The sequence below is a fragment of the Natator depressus genome, chromosome 9 (genome assembly GCF_965152275.1).
Source record: "Natator depressus isolate rNatDep1 chromosome 9, rNatDep2.hap1, whole genome shotgun sequence".
Classification (NCBI taxonomy): Eukaryota; Metazoa; Chordata; order Testudines; family Cheloniidae; genus Natator; species Natator depressus.
In genome coordinates this window covers 65,437,264-65,457,522 of record NC_134242.1, presented here as the reverse complement: position 1 = coordinate 65,457,522, position 20,259 = coordinate 65,437,264, and the positions used below count along the sequence as shown (strand labels likewise).

Below are 20,259 nucleotides of genomic sequence, written 5' to 3'. Positions count from 1 at the left end.
AATACTCTCTATTTGCAAAGGCACATTGTGAATATTAACAGTGGCCAAAACACACACCGGTTTATCTACACAGCGTGTTAGTCTGTACCAATGAGGTATAAATTCTAAATGTATACCAGCATGCTGCTCACTAACTGGCCCATGTGGACCCCGCTGACAAGTTCTAAAAGTTCCCTTGTGCGTGTTAGTGTAGTACGGTTTGAACCAGGAGTAACTTGCACTAGAAAACTTTATGTGCCGCAGCGCTATTCACACTAGACAGTTGGCGCACAATATGCTGGTGCGAGTTAGACTTTACACCCCACTGCGTGGACTTATGCATGATGTGGACAAGCCCTTAATAGAGGAAAGTAACAATGTCTTATACATGTACAGGAGACTAGACTATTATATGCCACAGGCAGAGAACAGGTGGGACCAGGGTGCATTGGTACTCCCTGGCCTCTCTCTGAAGGTCAGCTATAGCACCGCTAGCAGTCCAGTTCACAAAGTTTGCTCTATAAGAGATTCAGAATGTCTGGGTGGGAAACCCAGAGAAATTTAGCATAATAGGTCAGAGACCCTGGCCACTCAGATAGTGACCTTCAAATCTCCTTGTTTTGAATTCCCTATCCAATCAGCGTCCACAATATGTCAGCTTAGAGTGATCCATTTTCCCCAGTTATAATGTTTCACATTTTCTCCACCCTTTCATAAGTACATGTACCATATAACTTCCAAAAAGAAAACCCAAACAACAACATGGCAAAACCCTGTACAGAAATGCTTTGGGGCAGAGCTATAACTAGTGTAAATTAAGCCTCCAGAGCTAGCTAGCTATTCTTTTCTCTTACAGAGGAGCACAAAACTTCTTTTCCTTTTAAATCTTCCAGCTCTAGGATTCACAGATATGCTTAACACTAATAGCATCTGTAAGGTATTAGTTCTGGAAAATCCTCTGCAGAAACAGACTTTTCTGAATATCTTTCTCTGCCGCTTCACACTGCCCTCTCCTAACTCCCTTGGTTATGTGAGAGAAATATTGCTGTAAGTAGCGATCCAGAGAAGGGCACTTCCAATTACCAAACCATTTCATTTAAAAGGAAAGAACATTTATTTTGTGTCTTTCCTAACTTAATCATCACAAAGACCTCCTTTTCCTCTAGGAGCTGAGTTGGCTCCAAACTTAGCATTACTTGTCTCTACCATCTTGCTGAGAGAAAGTTCTCAGATGGCCTTAATCACATCTCTCACAGAGCAGCACAAGCAGTCTGCCGTTTCCTTTCTTGTTTTTTAAAAACACACAAATGCATTACAATATGTCGCTTATTTTATCAGCAAAAATACAAAGGGAGATAAATTACCTTAACTATTAACCTTTTATATCATAGCAGCTTGTATCTAATATCCAGTTGTGTGTGTGAATAACATATCAATATTGCTGGCATGTCCATTACCCAACCAGTCTTATCATGAGTTTTGACCATCTAAAGCATAAATTAAAGCTATTGAAAACATTGGATGACGAGTGGATTTGGTGACATTTCTTTCTTTCAGTTACATATAAACCAGTTTACATACAATTATCTTTGTCAGTCTGTATGTAAACTCATTGAACCTGCTTTAAGAAGCTGGTCTGAAATATGACACAAATGATAAAGTATCCCCAAATACAAAATTCAAGACAAATTGGCAGTTAGTGTGCATAGTCAAGTACCCAGTGCTCTAGCAATAGTTTTGAGGAGTTCACTCACCCTTAAAATCCTAGTGAATCTTGGTTTCTTGTTCTTTGGTTTCTCTATACATGCAGTAATCCTTAAAAGTAGAACTGTTGGTTAACAAATGTCATATAGCTCCAATAGGAATGTTGGTCTCTTGGCTTTAAACTCCACAGGAAAAGAAATAGCTGTCTTGTTTCAAATACCTCTAAAAGTAGACAATGTTTAACTGGGATTTTTGAATCCACAGCATAAATATGAAAAGACTGACCAATTTAGGCTTGGTTCATGAAGGGATACAATTATAGAATACAGTCTTAATATTTAATTTGATTATATCAAAATCTTGGTTTCTCTCCCTGCTTCCTAAGTGTTCAGACTAGACCAGCATTCTTCAGTGAATGGTAAATGATTACTTAACACAGGTGCTAAATCTCCCTTAAACAGAACAACTTGTGCCAATTACTGAGTAATGTGGTTCATCTAACTAGCTCCCACCTTTAGTGACTGTATACCAAAGCTGCAGATAACATTTCATTGTGTGTGTGAATATAATAAAATGATAGCACTAAAAAAAGTCATATTAATGAGTATCCTTAAAGTCTTTGTCTCTGTGCTTAAAATAATAGGTTATTGCCACCCTACCCCCAAATTTTCCTGCTGTGGAATTGTTTCATTGTGGTAGCATTTACTTACCTGCTGATTTTGTTTGGGAGACTGAAATTAACACTTGGTCTATTCAGCATATTTTTTCCCTTGTATATTACCTGCTGCAATATAGTTCAATAAAGTACATGAAAGGTGATTAGGTTCAACTTTATTTTCCCATCAATATAACATTCTGAAAATTGCTTTAATGCATTTAATCTGTATTTTGTGCTACACAGACAAATATGATAATTTTCCTAGTGAAAATGGCTAATAGAGTTTCAAGGTCTGAAGTTGAGCTTGAGAGCGCAGTAATAACTCCTTCTCGGAGTGTGCAGACCACTTTTTAGCCTTTGTTTGTTTGTTCTTATTTGGATAGTTGCCTCAGTCTTTTTTCCCTAATAACTTAACATGTATAGTATTCTAGCTTTGTTTTTATTGGGGCTGTAATTAAGACCCTTTTCTACAATTGGATCTGTGTGGCTGCAGGGGTCCACCTGTGCACAGCTCATTGTACGATCAAGCTTTTTGTCCCTGGGGCAGACTTCTCTGAAGTGCCATGGAAGTCATACAGGTGAAAGTGCTTATCCAGAAGATAAGTGTACCAAAACCCCCACATTTTGATTTTTTAAAATGTTTTTTTTGGACTTTGCCTGAGAAGAGTGCTGGCCAGGATGCATATCTTTTTCCTACACACCCCCATTAGGAAGCCATACACAAGCTAATATTCAGTGTTAAATTTGTGCTTCTCCCTTCCTTGCTATACAGTCCCTTTGAGGATGATGATGATATGAGCTCAGAAATGAGCACCAGCTTGCAGATCCCTGACAGCTTGGTTCCAGTATCAGTGAGCAGGATTGATGGGGCAACTGGCACGGAGTTGGTGCAGAGCAAATTTGGGTAGAGTCAGTTGTGCAAGTACGGTGCTATGGTAGGGTACACCATACCAGTAAGATATTTGTAGCTAGTATGGCATTCCGGAAAGACACCAGAGGAGCCCACCTCCAGCTCCGCCCCCAGCCTGCCACGCAGCTGTCTCCTGAGTCCTCCTGCCTGGGGTCTGTACAGCAGCACCGCTGGAGGACAGGGCAGGGCTGGGGACAGTACAGCTGCTGCACCAAGGAGCTGCCAGTGTGGGGTGCCTGGTGGCCCCACGTTCTGCTCTTTTAACTGCTGCAGTTCCCAAGAGAGATCTGTGGTTTAGCAGCCCTATGCCGGCAACTCCTTCAGCGCCAGCAACTCCTCCACCCCAGCCCTTCTACTCAATTGCGTCTCCTGAGTTCTCCTGCCTGGAGTCTGTACAGCAGAAGTCTCCGGTGCAGAGGAAGGAGGACAGAGCCTCCCCCAGGTAACGTGGGATGGATGTGGATCATGGGGAGTGGATGGGGAGAGCGTGGGGGCCCTGGGCTGGGGGCATGGGGGGGTCACATATGGACGTCACGGGCCACCCCCTTTTGTGTCCCTCCTGTGCATGCAGCATACCAGCAAGAAATTATTTCTACTTGCACTGCTGGGTAGAGTCGGCTTCCAACAAATGATAAAAGTGAAGTGACTAATTTAAGTATGTAAACAAAGACCTTATTCATATTTTGGGATTTGGGAATGGGGATTACCTTACTGAGCCAATGGAGCTTTCTCTGAGCTAGAAGGGATTCAGCAGCAGGAGAGGGCACACAGTATTTACACAAAAACAACAAGGAGTCCGGTGGCACCTTAAAGACTAACAGATTCATCTGGGCATAAGATTTCATGGGCTAGAACCCACTTCATTGGTGCATCCATTTCTTGCATGAGCTGGTCAGGAAATTTGACTACCTTTTTTGTTGGAAAAACTTTTCCTGTACAAGGGTTGGTTTTGATCACAATTTGTTCAGAAAATGTTTCTTGGGTCCAGGATGGATTTGGGAGGGGGGAGGGAGCAGGGCAGAAAGAGACACCAACCAACCCCTCCTCTCCCAGAATATCCAATGGCTTGGTGATTAGGGCATTCGCCTGCAATGAGAGATACCCAGCTTCAATCCTTGATCTGAATCAGACAGAACAGCCACTTCAACTTAGATCTCCCACATCCTTGGCGAGTGCCTAACCACCAGGCTGTTGACTATTCTGTGCATGTGTCTCTTGTTTAGAAGTTTTTCAGTGAAAAAGATCTTGGGGAAATTGGGGACATCTCAGTGTTTTGCAGGATGGAAAAACGATTTCCTGCTTAGCACTAGTGAATGGGCTGCAGATCTCCTGGCTAAGGGGTGGTTTCTACGTGTCTTGTATGACTGTAATTCATCCTCCACATGGACTTGTTGACACTAGCAATTCTGCTTCTTGGATCATCCTGCCTGTAGCCAGACTTGCCTTGGCCTGAATACGGCCCAAAATCTTGCAGTCAACTGCAACTGGATCACTGTATGTGTCTGAAACCCACAACTAATGAGACTTAAAATTTCTTTTATGAATACATCAGGGGTGAAAGTATCACAGAAGACTTACCAGTATGGGGGCCTGGCTTTGGGTCCTGGAAGGGCCAGGGTATCAGGTGGAAGGGGCGGGGCTGGAGGTCAGCCTCCCCCAGCCAGCCCATCTGCACTGCCTGGCCCTTGCCGCCTTGGGCTCCAGCGGCCGTGGACACCTGCAAGGGTGGAGTCTCATGCAACAGGGATGAGGATTTTGTGGATGAGGAGGAAGACTCACAGGAAGATGATAGCACACAGCAGGCAAGCGGACAATCTCTTCTCCCCAGCAGCCAGGAACTGTTCATCACTCTCCCAATCCTCCCAAGGCGGGCTCCCGGACCATGAAGCTAGAGAAGGCAGCTCTGGTGAGTGTACCTATGTAAGTATAATACAGGGTTTAAAAGCAAGTGTGTTTAATGAGTAATTTGCCCTGAAGACTTGGGATACATTCGCGGCCAGTACAGCTACTGGAAAGGTCTGTTAACGTGTCTGGGGATGGAGCGGAAATCCTCCAGGGACATCTCCATGAAGCTCTCCTGGAGGTACTCTAAAAGCCTTTACAGAAGGTTTCTGGGGAAGGCAGCCTTATTCTGTCCTTCATGGTAGCACACTTTACCACGCCAAGGGGACATTCAGAGGTTCCCGTTCCTGCTGGGCTGTTTGCCTTTGGCTGAAAAGAAATCATCCCCACTGTTAGCCATGCGGTGCAGGGAGGCCTGTTCATGCTGACCTGTTCACGTTTGGCTGACAGGGATCTTCCCTGATACTAGCCACGCGGAGTGTGTGTGTGGGGGTGAAGCGATCATCCCAGAGAATTGGGTTGTGCTGCACATTCACCCTAAAACTGCAGCCCCTCCTTTTAAATGGCCAACGGGCTTTGCTTGGTATGGGAAAGGAGGGCACTGCTGTTTGAAACCATTCCCACATGTTATGAAGGTTGAAGAAGCCAAAACCCTTTGCCTTACCATGGCTGCCTGCAAGCAGAATTCTGTTGTCCAGTTGAGTGTCTGTGATGTCTCGCAAAAAACCAGCAGGCACTCAATATAAGAGGCAAAATGCCACCTTGTACCAAAAGCACATGTGCTATGTAATGTGAATTGCTTGATTCAGTGTGAAATAGTCTTCCCTTTGTTCTCTAAAATGTATCTTTTTAAATACCACTTTCCCTTTTTTCCTCCCGAAGCTGCAAATGTTTCTACGCTCCCCCTATCATCTCCGTCCCAGAGGCTAGCGCAGATTAGAAGGCAAAAAAAATGCCCTCGCGATGACAAGTTCTCAGAACTCATGCAGTCCTCCCGTACTGAAAGAGCTCAGCAGAATTTGTGGAGGCAAACAATGGCAGAGTCCAGGAAAGCATTAAATGAACATGATGAGAGGAGGGGAGGAGTGCAATGAGAGGAGGCAGGATGCAATACTGAGGCTAATGTGGGAGCAAACTGACATGCTCAGGAATCTGGTGGAGCTGCAGGAAAGGCAGCAGGAACACAGACTGCCGCTGCAGCCCCTGTATAAGCGCCTGCTCTCCTCCCCAAGTTCCATATCCTCCTCACCCAGACGCCCAAGAATGAGGGGGGAAGGCTACGGGCACACAGAGGATTGCCCAAGCAACAGAAGGCTGGCATTCAATAAGTTTTGAACTGTAGTGTGGCCTTGTCCTTCCCTCCTCCCCTCATCCACCACCCCACCCGGTGCTTCCCTTCTCACCCAGCCCTCCCGGGCTACCTTGCGAGTTTTCCCCCTATTTGTGTGATGAATTAATAAAGAATGCATGGTTTTGAAACAACAATGACTTTATTGCCTCTGAAAGTGGTGATCGAAGGTGGGAGGTCAGTTGGCTTACAGGGAAGTAGAGTCAACCAAGGGGGCGGGTTTTCCTGAAGGAGAAACAAACAGAACTGTCAGACCGTAGCCTGGCCAGTCATGAAACTGGTTATCAAAGCTTCTCTGATGTGCACGGCGCCCAGCTGTGCTCTTCTAATCGCCCTGGTGTCTGGCTGCATGTAATCAGCCACCAGGTGATTTACCTCAACCTCCCACCCCGCCATAAACGTCTCCTCCTTACTCTCACAGATATTGTGGAGCACACAGGAAGCAGCAATAACAATGGGAATGTTGGTTGCGCTGAGGTCTGACCTAGTCAGCAAACAGTGCCAGCGAGCTTTTAAACATCCAAATGCACATTCTACCACCATTCTGCACTTGCTTAGCCTATAGTTGAATTGCTCCTTACTACTGTCCAGGGTGCCTGTGTATGGCTTCATGAGCCATGGCATTAAGGGGTAGACTGGGTCTCCAAGGATAACTATAGGCATTTCAACATCCCCAGTGGTAATTTTCTGATCTGGGAAGAAAGTTCCTTCCTGCAGCTGTTCAAACAGACCAGAGTTCCTGAAGATGCGAGCGTCATGCACCTTTCCCGGCCATCCCACTTTGATGTCGGTGAAACGTCCCTTGTGATCCACCAGTGCTTGAAGCACCATTGAAAAGTACCCCTTGCCGTTTATGTACTGGCTGCCAAGGTGGTCCAGTCCCAAGATAGGGACCTGTGCTTTGAGAGAAGTCTGTGTCCATGTCCTCATCACTATCGTGATTGCGCTTTTGCAGGTTCTGCACATACTGCAGGATAATGCACAAGGTATATACAATGCTCACAACAGCAGTGTTGAGCTGAGCGGGCTCCATGCTTGCCATGGTATGTCATCTACAGGAGAGCAGGAGAACAGAGTTGCAGCGGAAGCGGTGGATGACGACGGATGCCACGAGAATAGATATTTATACAGAACGACGAGAGGACCTGCGAGGTGGATTCATGACACCAGGAGAGCAGAGTTGCAGTGGAAGCAGTGGATGACGATGATGGTTAGCAGTCCTACTGCACTGTCTGATGACAGCAGTATGGCGTCTGCATGGAAAAAAGGCGTGAAATGATTGTCTGCCATTGCTTTCATGGAGGGAGGGGCGACTGATGACGTGTACCCAAAACCACCCGCAACAATGTTTTTGCCCCATCAGGCATTGGGAACTCAACTCAGAATTCCAATGGGCAGCGGAGACTGCGGGAACTGTGGGATAGCCACCCACAGTGCAATGCTCTGAAAGTCGACGCTAGCCATGGTACTGTGGATGCACTCTGCCGACTTCGTGGGGACACACACAATCGACTGTATAAAATTGCTTCCTAAAAATCAACTTCTATAAATTCAACCTAATTTTGTAGTGTAGACAGACCCTAAATGCTATTCAGCTTCTCTTGGGTAAGCCCAAGGAAGGCAGTGGGGTTGCAAAGGTTTCACTGAGGGCATAATTAAGCATATACTAAGCTTACTAGTGACAAAGCACAAAATGGAAAGAGCCCAGCTCAACTTCCAGTTTCCTGGTTGAGTTTGCAAGAATGGCAGTTAGAAAACAAAACTGCTTCACAAGCACATCTGATATAGAAATTATTATGTAAGTGTGGTTTCAGAGTAGCAGCCGTGTTAGTCTGTATTCGCAAAAAGAAAAGGAGTACTAGTGGCACCTTAGACTAACCAATTTATTTGAGCATAAGCTTTCGTGAGCTACAGCTCACTTCATCTAAGTGTGAGATCTCCACAGCATCATTTGCACCCATCATTTCTCAGTAAAATACATGGTTAGTTCTATTCAGAAGTAACAGACTGGTATTGGTATGACAATGGAACAATGATTCTCAACCTTTTCCATATAATGATCCCACTGTGCAACAGAGAACAGTTTTGGGACCCTGTCCCATCTAGCCATTGAGACAGGGAGAATGGTTGTGATCCCTGAAACTTGTCAGGGTAGCAGGATTAAAAACTTATTTAAGCAGGGTCTGAATGAGCTCTCCCCTCCCCAGCCAACAGAAAGTTAAAGAGAATTAATAAGAAAATAGGAGCTCTGTCGCCTAAAAGACAGTGAGCTGAATTCAGGTGGTTGCCTCCAACTTGGACAATTAAAATTCTAAAGCAAGATTTGTGGAGTAGAACAGAGCAGATGGCCCTTGAAAGAGGAAATGAGATGACTATTTGCGTATGTGTTCACGTTATAAAAGGCTCTAAATTGTAAAAGTGATACAAGAAAGACAGGAACCTAAGCTGTTTGTCCAAAGCAGTGAATACAATACTGAATGTTTCATAAGCAGAAAAAGATGTGGAAAACAGGCACAGATGTAAGAAACAGAGCTTTATTAAACATGCTAAGAAGCTAATATTACATGCTTACTTTCTGTTTGTCTCCCAGGAGCCAGCCACAGGCTTTCATTCCTGAGCCTCTAATACTTCAACAGTCTAGGTCCCTCCTGAAACTTGACCTTCTTTCTTCAGTTCCACTCACCCCACTATGCAGAAAGGGATGTGGAGATTGGGGGTCGGAAGAAGATTGATATCCTCCCCAGACTGTGGGAATACCTTTGTATTTGAGAGATAACAGGGATTCTAGGGACATGAAAGGGTGAGGAGAGAATCAGTCTTGAAACTGAAATTATCAAACATGGGTGCCTAGATTAAGATTTGTAAAGCCATATTTGGCACCCAGTTTAAGTGGCCTCATTTTCATAGCTGCTGTGCCATCCTATTGAATTGAAACTGCAGATGCTTAGTGCTGCTGAGAAGTAGGCTACTTAAATTTAGAAGCCTACATATGGATTTAGCCACCAAGTCTGAGTGTTTTGGCCTGTGTCTGAGAGGCTACGAAGCTGAAGTCAGAGGAAGAACAAGGGAACAGTAAAGGGTGGGGCTGGGCACTTGAGAAATTTAAAATATTTGTTCTGAGTAATAATACAAATAGTACTGCTCCACCTAGTCTTTGAGAAGTTTAAGACTAGACATAATTTAAGTCTTTTTTATTTGTTTGTTTCTTTGTAATTTGACGCCTTGTCTTGGAAGTTTACACAAGTTGTTTTGCCTTTTTGAAACAATCTACCTCTAAGGAAATGTAGTGAAGAAAGGTGTCTGGATTCTAACCCTCTTGGGACTTTCAGTAAAAAAGAATATGGACTAAGTGGACCTCTCCCATAGGGTACGTCTCTTGATATAAATCCTAAGTATTCATGGGAAATGCTTAATGACCATAAACAAAGTTAAAATGTTTGCCTCTTGCCTAACTTCCCTTAGAGTCTCTTAACCCAGATTTTAATTGTTCATATTTGCTGTGTTTTTTTCTTATATTTTGGATGATTCATTTTATTACCTGAGTAACACCGTAAAGGTATGCTGAAAAACAATAGTAAGAGGGAATTCAGAGAAAAGCAATTTACTTTGATATAAAAAACTGAGAACAGCTGCCTACTGCAAATCTTTGAAGATTCCCCAAGAAATAGATATTGAGATTTCTTGTCTGCATAAAATGGTGCTTGAGAGTAACATTCTTTTGAAAATAAAAAGTTTTTGAAATATGCAAAGTTTGATACAGATACTGGTCAGCCGAAATAATTTGCTATTGAATTTTTGGATTCCTGACTCTGTATACTTTCATATTTTTACTGAGTGCCACAGCTTCATTAATTCAACCCAGTTAACATGAGCAAAGTGAATAGTTTTATGAATCCATTCAGAAGTAGCTGAATTTGTAGTATCTGTAACATTGTTAGTGTTTCTTGGTGATAATGGAACAAACCATGTTAAATTATCCCTACAAAGTTTCTCTACTGCAAAAGCACAACAAATTACTGGATTGTATAGCTGAATGCATAAAACCATCTTAGTCACTTGTTTGAAATTACAATTTACATACTTATCTTGTAATCACTGTGTATCACTAATCTCAACATAGCAGGGAAGGAAAATGCTAAAACCAGGGATGTTCTGGGGAAACAGGGTAATAAGATTCAAAAAGTCATTAATAGTTAATGGAACTTGTAACAATACTTGACCTTTTTACTGATTCCAGAGTGGAAGATTTTAAAATGAGGAAGAACTTGTAAAATGACTGTTAAAATACAATGTTTGGCAGTACAGTTCAGTGTATTTCTGTAATGTAGAACAAGTCAAATCCAAGGATTCAAGACTATAGTATGACTATTTGGAGTGGGCTTTGAATTTGTTCATGATCAATACCTAAAATATAGAAGAGTTTCCTCTTAAATATAATGTCATGTTTGTCCTTTATTTTCATTTAATTTTGTCCTTCATCTTTGACCACTCCTCAGATAAAAGTGAAGTCTTGTCGTAAGTGCTACTTGAAATGACTATTGGGAAATAAAGCGTGAAATAGGTGGCATCACATAGACAGATCAACAAAAGGTTGCCGTCTATTTTCTGTGTATCAATCTCAATAGGTATGGACACTGAGCAAAGGCTAAAAGATTAATAGGTGATTTTTTCCAGATCAGTATATTTTGAGAAGGGACTCCTTGGTGTCTAGAGCAATCCACTGTAATGCTCAGTTTTAGCTGTGATTATGCTTCAGATAGCTGAGGCTATTTCTCAGTTACTTCTGATGGTAAAGATGTTTTGTTCTAAAACAAATGACAAGTTTTGTCTTTATAAAATGTGTCAATTTACACGAGCTGCATAAATTACTTTAATATTGTCTATAATGGAAAAAATACTGCAGGGCATTTTAATAACCAATAAATTATGTGTTTAATGAACCCCAATGAAAATATAAGTGCTATGAATCAAACACCCCTAAAGAGTGAGTGCTAGTTTAGGAGTGCATATTTATTCAATGCAGGGATTCAAATCACATAGGCTATTAGATACATTGCAGCTGAAAAGAGTAAATTGCTTACTCTTCATATATGAACATCCACCTGGAAATTCTTCTTGGGACTTTTATCATTCATTTTCAGACTTCTCGCCTTTATTTACTGCTTAAGGTATTCTTCAAAGACAGCTGAGGTAAGAACACAATTTTCCCTTTAACCTTTTTCAACATTTTCCTAGTTGAGTATACAGTAAATCTCTAAGCACTGGCTTTACTGTGGAATTTGATTGTGCTCCTATACTTTCAATCTTAGACTGAAAAACTAATAACAAAGGAGAGGAGCTTTACATGATGCACACTGTAATGATTTGGGCTTGCTGCCCTTGTAGCATTAGGCATCATGATAGTGATGCATGGGCCCAGATGAATTGTCATGGAACATGTGGCAGCATAAGGGATGAGAGGAAGGAGTGAAGTCTGAGGCAGTAAACTCTGAATGCTCCAAGTTAATGATGAGAGCACACTGCTCTTCCATTGAGAGGGAAAGTCTCAGAAACAAATGCACGAACAAGAGGTTTACTGTTACACCGAGCAGAGATTAACAAAACAAATGTGTCTTTTTGTGGAGTGGAGTACAAGTATGTGCCTTTGCATTTAAGTCAGCCATAAGATTAATAGGCCTGATTTTTCAGAGGAGGCAAGCACTGCAACTTCAATTGGAGTTGTGGGCGCTCAACATTTCTGAAAATTAGCACCGACAATCATAAAGTAGCCTCCAAGATTGGGTCACTTACGTTACCCTCCTGTATTTCTTATTACTCTACAAACTCCTATGCTGATAGATTCAGTTCTTATTGTATAACTCTTCTGATCTTGTTTTAGTCTTATGGCTATAGAGTGCCTTCAGTCCAAGGTTTGGAGCAGGGATGTGAACCAGTCTCCCCCCTCCTACTTGCGTGCCCTAACTACCAAGCTGTTGGGGTGAGTCTCTCTCAAGCTTTCCTTTTGAAGCTGTTCAATTTTTTGTAAAATATTTGACGAGTCATTGGAGCAGGGATTTGAATTTGGGTCTCTCCTCTCCCATGTGAGTGCCTTAACCGTCAGGCTATAAAGTCATTCACAATCTCTCTGGCCTAAAGACTATTCCAGTATTTTATGCCCCATGGAACAGCTTCAAATCCTTGAACAGTCATTGGGCCTGAGAAAGTGAGACTGACTCTATAGTGTGGTGGTTAGGACACTCACATGGCAATGAAAGACCCCAAAAATCCCTGCTCCAGTGTCTAATCAAGTATTTGATACAAAGTGGAGCAGCTTCAATAAGAGAAATTAAAACCCATTCCAAAATAACCTATCGCCCAGGGATCGTCAACCTTTGGCATGCGGCCCTTCAGGGAGATCCGCTGGCGGGCCGGAACAGTTTGTTTACCTGCAGCATCCGCAGGTTCAGATGATTGCAGCTTCCGCTGGCCACAGTTCACCGTTCAAGGCCAATGGGGGCTGTGGGAAGTGGCGCGGGCCGAGGGATGTGCTGGCCACTGCTTCCCGCAGCCATCATTGGACTGGAACAGCAAACCGCAGCCAGTGGGAGCTGCGATCGGCCAAACCTGCGGATGCTGCAGATAAACAAACCATCCCGGTCCACCAGCGGATTTCCCTGACAGGCTGTGTACCAAAGGTTGCCGATCCCTGCTATAGCCTAATGGTTAGGTCATTCACCTGGGAGTGGGGAGACATGGGAATTCAAACTTGGGTCTGCCACATACCAGGTGAGTGGGTAAAAGTTATAAGGTGGGCAGTAGTGGTGGCAGCAGAAGCAGCACCTCCTCTTCTTTGGGTCGACTAACATGTTTTGTTTGACCAGAAACAAACTTTTTTGAATCACCAAAATTATTTGGAATTTTCAGATTTGGTTTCATCAGAACAATTTTTTTACAGTGCCTGCAAACTGAAAAAAATGTTATTGTTCCACTTCAGCAAAGAACCCATCTGAAAACTGGACCTTTTAAAGATTCAAGTTGGGCATCCAGATTCACTCATTTGGAAAACTTAGGCTAAGGGCTCAACAATTTGTGTCCTGGCACCTTGTACAGCTTCATACACCAGTGCCCCATTCTTCCTCCTCTACGGAGCAGTAGCAGATGTTTTGGCGACCTTACAAGTTCACTTCCCAATGGAGGAGACATCAGTGATGTGGAGTGGGTGGGGACAGTCTAAGCATAAATTACTTTATTTACACTTTATACCTCAGTCCTGAAATGGTTGTTGCTCATAACCATCTCCCCTTTTGTCAGGAATCTTTCACACAGCTTTCTCTACCCAGAATCTTGTATAACCAAGAGCTAACACCACAAGTATTTCTTCCAAGACTGAAACCTTGGTTGTGCGCTAAGAAAAAGAACTTTGGAAGGCTATGTGTAACAGCGCCATCTGGTGATGCCTGCGATAACACTATTAATGAATTTCATACTATATGAATAAAAATGTTAGTGCATGTTTTCTACATGCATATGGTGCACAAACACTTCTCTCTCCTCCCATTTAAGGTGGTATTGGTAAAAGTAAGACAATGCTGTATTTCTGAGTAGTAAAAATGGTTTATTTGATATTGTGGAGGTAATCTGGAATGTGCGCTGTTTTTGGAAGGTTAAATATTTCTGATGACCTTTGCTGGAAAGAAGACTTGTTGGGTGCAGCTTTGGTTATCATTTTGGTATAAATATTTAGGAGTAAATTAACCTAGTTCTTCTGCCTTCAACAAAGCTAGGCTGATTTACATGAACTTAGAATTTGGCCCTTAATATCTTAGAAATTAAGGAAAATCATTAATGGTTTCATCTTTTTATTGATGAGCTGAAAACAGCCAACAGCTATATGGCAAGCTTATTGGATTCAGAAACAGTCCATTACTTCCCAGTTCTTAGGAACTCCCCAAAGATTTGAACCGTAGCATAGTGGCAGAGATTTTTTCCCCCATGCGTTGCTTTAAAGGTGAAGAGATGCAGTTTATCCATTTATCTCAACAACCAGACCATGACTCAGTGATGTAAAGGCAGCATTATATCCAGCAAGAGATATTCTGATATTGTCTGCTTCTGAAGGACCCTGGCTTTTTGAATGTTATGATATGCGGAACACATTGTCTCTAGTGGTATAATATGTTTAAAATAAATATTTTATAGAGTTTGTTGAATTATTCATTTCAAACAAATTATTTGACAGCTTTAGACCTTCTTTCTGTTTGTGAATCATTCACAAATCAACCCTGAATTCTACTAATGTATTGACTATTAATTGGTATTTACCATATGGTTTGTGCAATCAGATTTCACCTCTGGGTCTAGTTTCAGACTGTCCATTTTGTTACTTGTAATATATGAATGGTCTTCTAAATTTAACTCTTGCATTGTTTCTGCTCTCTCATAGGGTAGCTGAACAGGGGAATAGCAAATGAAGAATAGAAAATTGCTGAAAATGATTTTTTGGATGAATTATTATTCATAGAACAGAACCCACTAATAACAAATATAGCCTTATAAATAATAGCAGAATGAAACATGCCAAGTTTACTCATAAAATCTATTCAACCAGTTCTAGTGTTGCATATTTTCATAGTGTTGCTGAACATTTTGGTTAAAGAAATTTCTGTCCTGTTTCTTCAGGAATATACTGTCACTTAGTGATTTCTAGTTAAAGTCAAGTTATCTGATGCTGATGATTCTAAGAAATCTAGATGGTTGGTCTCAAGAAACATTTCACGCAACATTTGTGCACAGTTAAAGGGTGCGTGTGGGTGTACACACTTGGGTGAGGCGAGGAGTTTAATGAATCAGAATAACATGTTTTCGTGTGGAAAAGCATGAGCAATACTTTCTCTGAATGAATGTGTAAGAATTCTATTAAATAGGCTAAATGACTGAGAATTAACTGTGGGATTCACCACAAGTCTAGATGAAGACTGAGTGTATTATTTCTCATCCTGGTAATAATCACTGTCATGAAGAAAGGATTCACATTGTGCCACTACATAGTGTCTTTTCTGTGTTGCTTTTGTAATCTTAATCAGAATGAATTAGTATTATGCCATTTCCTCTTTTCTTATCTTGTTTTCATGACAAAGATGTATCAGAATTGTTAATATGTCCCCTGGAGCACAAATCTTCCAGGTGCTGGAAACATCTTTTCAAATACTGAGTGTCCTTCATTCTATCTGTGAGCATAGTTCACTCAGCACTATGCAAGAGCGGGCTTTAATTTTCGGTTTCCACTACTGTTTTGATTCCCTGATTCAGGTGTTGAAATTGCAGGAACTTCTTCATTTTGGTATGAAGTATGGTAGCACGACAAACTCTCTAAACACAGAAAATAAACACAGATCAAGGTGGTATTAAACTCCTTAAATTCTGCTATTATTTATAAGAATATATTTGTTGTTAGTGTGTTCTGTTCTATGAATAATAATTCATCCAAAAAACCTTGGAGTTTAATACCACCTTGATCTTTGTTTATTTTCTGTGTTTAGAGAGTTTGTCGTGCTACCATACTTCACAAAATGAAGAAGTTCCTGCAATTGCAACACCTGAATCAGGGAATCAAAACAGGAGTGGAAACAGAACATAGCTTATTACCATGTGGCTGTGATTATTAACAGTCTGGACACTAAAGGAGCAAAGGTTTAGTTTGGACTTTCACAGTTGTTTTGTTCTCTCCTTGGGTGTGGTAGCTACTATAATCTCCTCCCCCCCCCCAGTAATCTGATTTCTTTCTTAAATTGTAATGTTTTAATTTTTTGTATGGGAAGTTGTTATACAGCTTTCATTATGCTGGAAGTATGCTTATGTCCATGTCTCCATGATCGGGGGAGCTACTCTTTTGCTCTGCTGCCATATCTATCCTCTCTATCTTAACCCATCCTCATAACAAATGGCCACTTTTCCTCCATAAAACTTATACCAAGCTCTTCATTTTCTTCTTAGCCTACAACCAACTCTCAGGTTGTTTTGAAATACTGTATATTAAAAATTCTAAATAGAGATATTGCTTATGAAGTGCATGAAATCATTTATACTTGTGCATAAAGTACTGTGCAGTCACTTTGGCTGTATGCTTCTGTCTTATGGAGAAAAAAGAGAAACTTATCTGAAGCTTTTGATGGTCACATGCACATTGCCACAGTGATTTTATAGTATAGATGACTTGTCTGACGGAATCATGGATATGCCCCCAGGCTGTGCATAAAGCCACAGATTGAGGGGTAAAGATTTCCAAACCTCTGAGGAGCTCAGGGCATATGAGTTGCTCTCAACTCTTCTTTTGGCCTCTCAGTTACTTCCATGAGCACTGACATTCTATATTATTGACTTTCTCTGTTAGGTTTGGAATGCATACCAAGGGGAGGTTAACATTCAAGTAATGCCCCATTAGAATAGGAAATCCATTGTAGCTTCTCCTTTGTTTCTGGAGGATCACACAGTGACCTGACTCCCAGATTGAGCATTGCCAAGCATCCTGTTGGGGATTTGTGTGGCTTTACTGCACTACCATCTATATACAGTGTATGTCTTGCAGGGAGCATGTGGCTTGACTCATTGCCACACAAGGATTTTAGTACTATTTATGTTTCAGGTTACTAAAGGGGAGCCTACAGTACAGCTGTTAATGTCTGTTTTCACTGTACTCCATGCATACTGAGATAGAAGGATTCAGTAGTCCTCTTGAGGACAGTAGTCATCTTTCTCAGTGGCTGTGGAATGCGGCTTAAGCACTGTGTGCTTTTCTACTCCATCCTGTATTCTGGCATTACCATGGTGTAGTCTAATACCTTGCTGAAATATATAGTGCATCTACTATCTGTCAATGAATTATGCTAGGTGACTGCCAGTGATGTCTGGAGTATTTGACTAATTAGTGAGTACCACTGAGGTCCTCACCTAGCATTAAGAATGTTCGTATTAATTGGCAAGCCTGTTCATGACAGAGGCAATCAGCCAGGGAAGAGACTTAAGGAAAGGGGAGAGAACTTCAGAAAATGTTTGCTGTAAAGAATAAAGCAGGTAATCTCTTACCGGGAGATATCAAAGCTCTGTTACTTATTATTTTCAGGGGAGCTCCCATAGCCATAGATATGCCAAAGAAATAAGTGAAAAAGGAATTGCATGGGAAAGGAAAAAATATAACTGAATTTACACAGTTGATATTTAAACTAAAACTAGAAGGATTACGGGCCTGATTCAGATCTCCAGACCTATCTTGAAGTTACTTTCAATTAAGTATAGTTAATATCTAATCTCCTTTCCTGGGCCTGACTTTTCTAGGTTAATTAACCACGCACCATCCCTACACCACCTCTGTCCATCTTAACCAGCTTCTTCCTTACAACCTTCCTTTAAACCTGTTCCTTGCGGGACTCATTTTATCAGGCTTCTAGCTTCTCTCCTACTTCTGTCTTTCCTTCCCCCCCCCCCCCGCCACAAATGTCTGTACTTTCATTTCTGGCATAGAAACACTCAACACTGCACTGCACAACAGATCACATCACAACCATATGCATAAGTGCCTGGGCCCAGTACACACATCTGAGTAATGCAAGACAATTTTAAAGGCAGATCCTGTGTGACAGAATTGGGAATTGTCTATATTATTATTATGAAAGATATGCGTGGGAATGATTTATATGACTTGGAATTGCTATCTAGGGTTGCCAACTTTCCAATTGCACAAACTGAACACCCTTGCCCTGCCCCACCCCTTCCCAAGACCCCGCACCCCACTGACTCCATCCCCCCTCCCTCCCTCACTCGCTCTCTCCCACCCTCACTCGTTTTCACTGGGGCAGGGGGTCGGGCTGTGGAAGGGGGTGTGGGCTTTGGGGTGGGGCCAGAAATGAGGGGTTCAGAGTGCGGGAGCAGGCTTGGGCAGGGGGCTGGAGTGCGGGAGAGAGTGAGGGCTTTGATTGGGGTGTGGGCTCTGGGGTGGGGTTGAGAATGAGGGGTTTTGGATGCAGGAGGGGCTCTGGGCTGGAGCCAAGAGGTTCAGAGTGAGGGAGCAGGCTCAGGGCTGGGGCAGGTGGTTGGGGTGCGGGAGGGGGTTTGAGTGCAGGTTCCAGGAGAAAGTTTGCATGTGGGAGGGAGTTCTGACCTGGGGCAGAGGGTTGGGGTGCAGGAGGGGGTTTGGGATGCAGGCTCCAGCCTGGCAGTGCTTATGTCAGGCAGGTCCTGGTCAACAGCACAGTGGGGTTAAGGCAGGCTCCCAGCCTGCCCTGGCTCTGCGCGGATCCCGGAAGTGGCGGCATGTCCGTCTCCCTAGGTGGAGGTGTGGCCAGGTGGCTCCATGCACTGTTCTCATCTACCAGCACTGCTCTCGCCACTCCCGTTGGCCGTGGTTCCCGGCCAATGGGAGCTGTGGAACCAGTGCTCGAGGCGGGAGCAGTGTGCAGAGCTTTCATGATCACCCATGCTCCTAGGGTCTGCAGGGACATGCCAGTCACTTTTGGGAGTCGCTCAGAGCCAGAGTAGTCAGCGAACCTGTCTTAGCCCCACAGCACTGTCGACCACACTTTTAATGGCCCGGTCAGTGGTGCTGACTGGAGCCGCCAGGGTCCCTTTTTGAACAGGCGTTCCAGTCAAAAATCAGATGCCTGGTAACCCTATCACTATTGAGTGGGTGCAGAAGGGTTAAAATGCTGCTTCTGGAGCAGGAGACATGAGTTGTCTGTGCCCCCTAAGTGTCTAGGATGGTATGAATGGGTCATAAAACTTCTCAGTGGAGGATCTAGAAAGACAATGGGACCTCAGTGACTGAACAATTGACACTTAACAATGGGTGGCTCCTGGCAGGCAGAACATGTGAACTCAGCATGGCCTTGGAGCAGGAGGATGATAGATTGGAGGTGACAAGAGACTGTAGTAAAAACTGGCCTCACAGAGGCACAACAGCTCTCAGTTGGGACTGACAAATGTACAGAGTGAGAGGGAGACAGAGCCAAAATGGATTCTACAGCAGCGGGGCTTGGTTGGGGATTTAGCTGCTGCCAGTCTGAACTCTCTCTTAACTTTAGCTTCTCTTTGATAACCTAAGGAGTAATAAACCCTACTCTGTTTTGAAAAGGATGCATGGAGTTGCTGCCTGAACTTGCCCAAGTGTTGATCCCTGAAAGGGGTAAAAGTCTCTGAACAGTAGTTTTCCTTAGCTGGACTCCACTGGGCAAAGCTAACAGTGAGAAACAGGAATGCAGTCTTGGAGGCATTGAAGCCATGTGGCCAACCCTTGAGGAAAAGTTTGACCTCTTGGGGCATCTGGCACATTAAAAGGGTGCTCCCAGGAGACTATCTGTAGGCTGGGGCATAGCACAGATTCTGTAAATCTGTGACCCCCTATAAGGGGAATGTTCGTTCTTGGTGGTTGGGATAGAGATGTAACCTGCAAAAGTTTTGAAATGTATTTGTTGAAAGTATTATAAAGCATGAACTTGTGAATGAATGTCCACAGTGATCAGAGTTGTACAGAAAATGGAAATTCTGTTTCATTTCATTCCGTTTCATGGAGGTTTTGAAATTAAGAAATTGTGCTTTAATTTCAATTAGGAGTGAAAGTTTTGTAATGAAATTAGCAATTAGGAATGAAAGAAAATTCAGCTCAGTTGAAATATTGGGTTTCAATATTTGGTTAAAATTTAAGTTTTATATTATAATTTTGAAACAAAGTTGTTATAAACAGAAAATCAAAATGTGTCCTTTAGAAAATGTCAAACACATGCTTTTCAACATTATTAGAACTGTTTGTCTTTTTTTTCCTCTGATCATTTTGGCAAATTGACATGATTT

General features: G+C 42.6%; 1 long non-coding RNA gene across 2 annotated transcripts in view; it reads right to left on the bottom strand.

Moving 5' to 3' along the window:
* Window positions 1–1,845, bottom strand: part of LOC141994230 (uncharacterized) — a 355,183-nt gene extending 353,338 nt beyond the window's left edge. For both annotated transcript variants that reach the window (XR_012641047.1, XR_012641048.1), the window contains exon 1: window positions 1,734–1,845. This is a non-coding gene — a long non-coding RNA (uncharacterized LOC141994230). The remainder of the gene's footprint in view (window positions 1–1,733) is intronic.
* Between the last annotated feature and the right edge of the window lie 18,414 nt (window positions 1,846–20,259).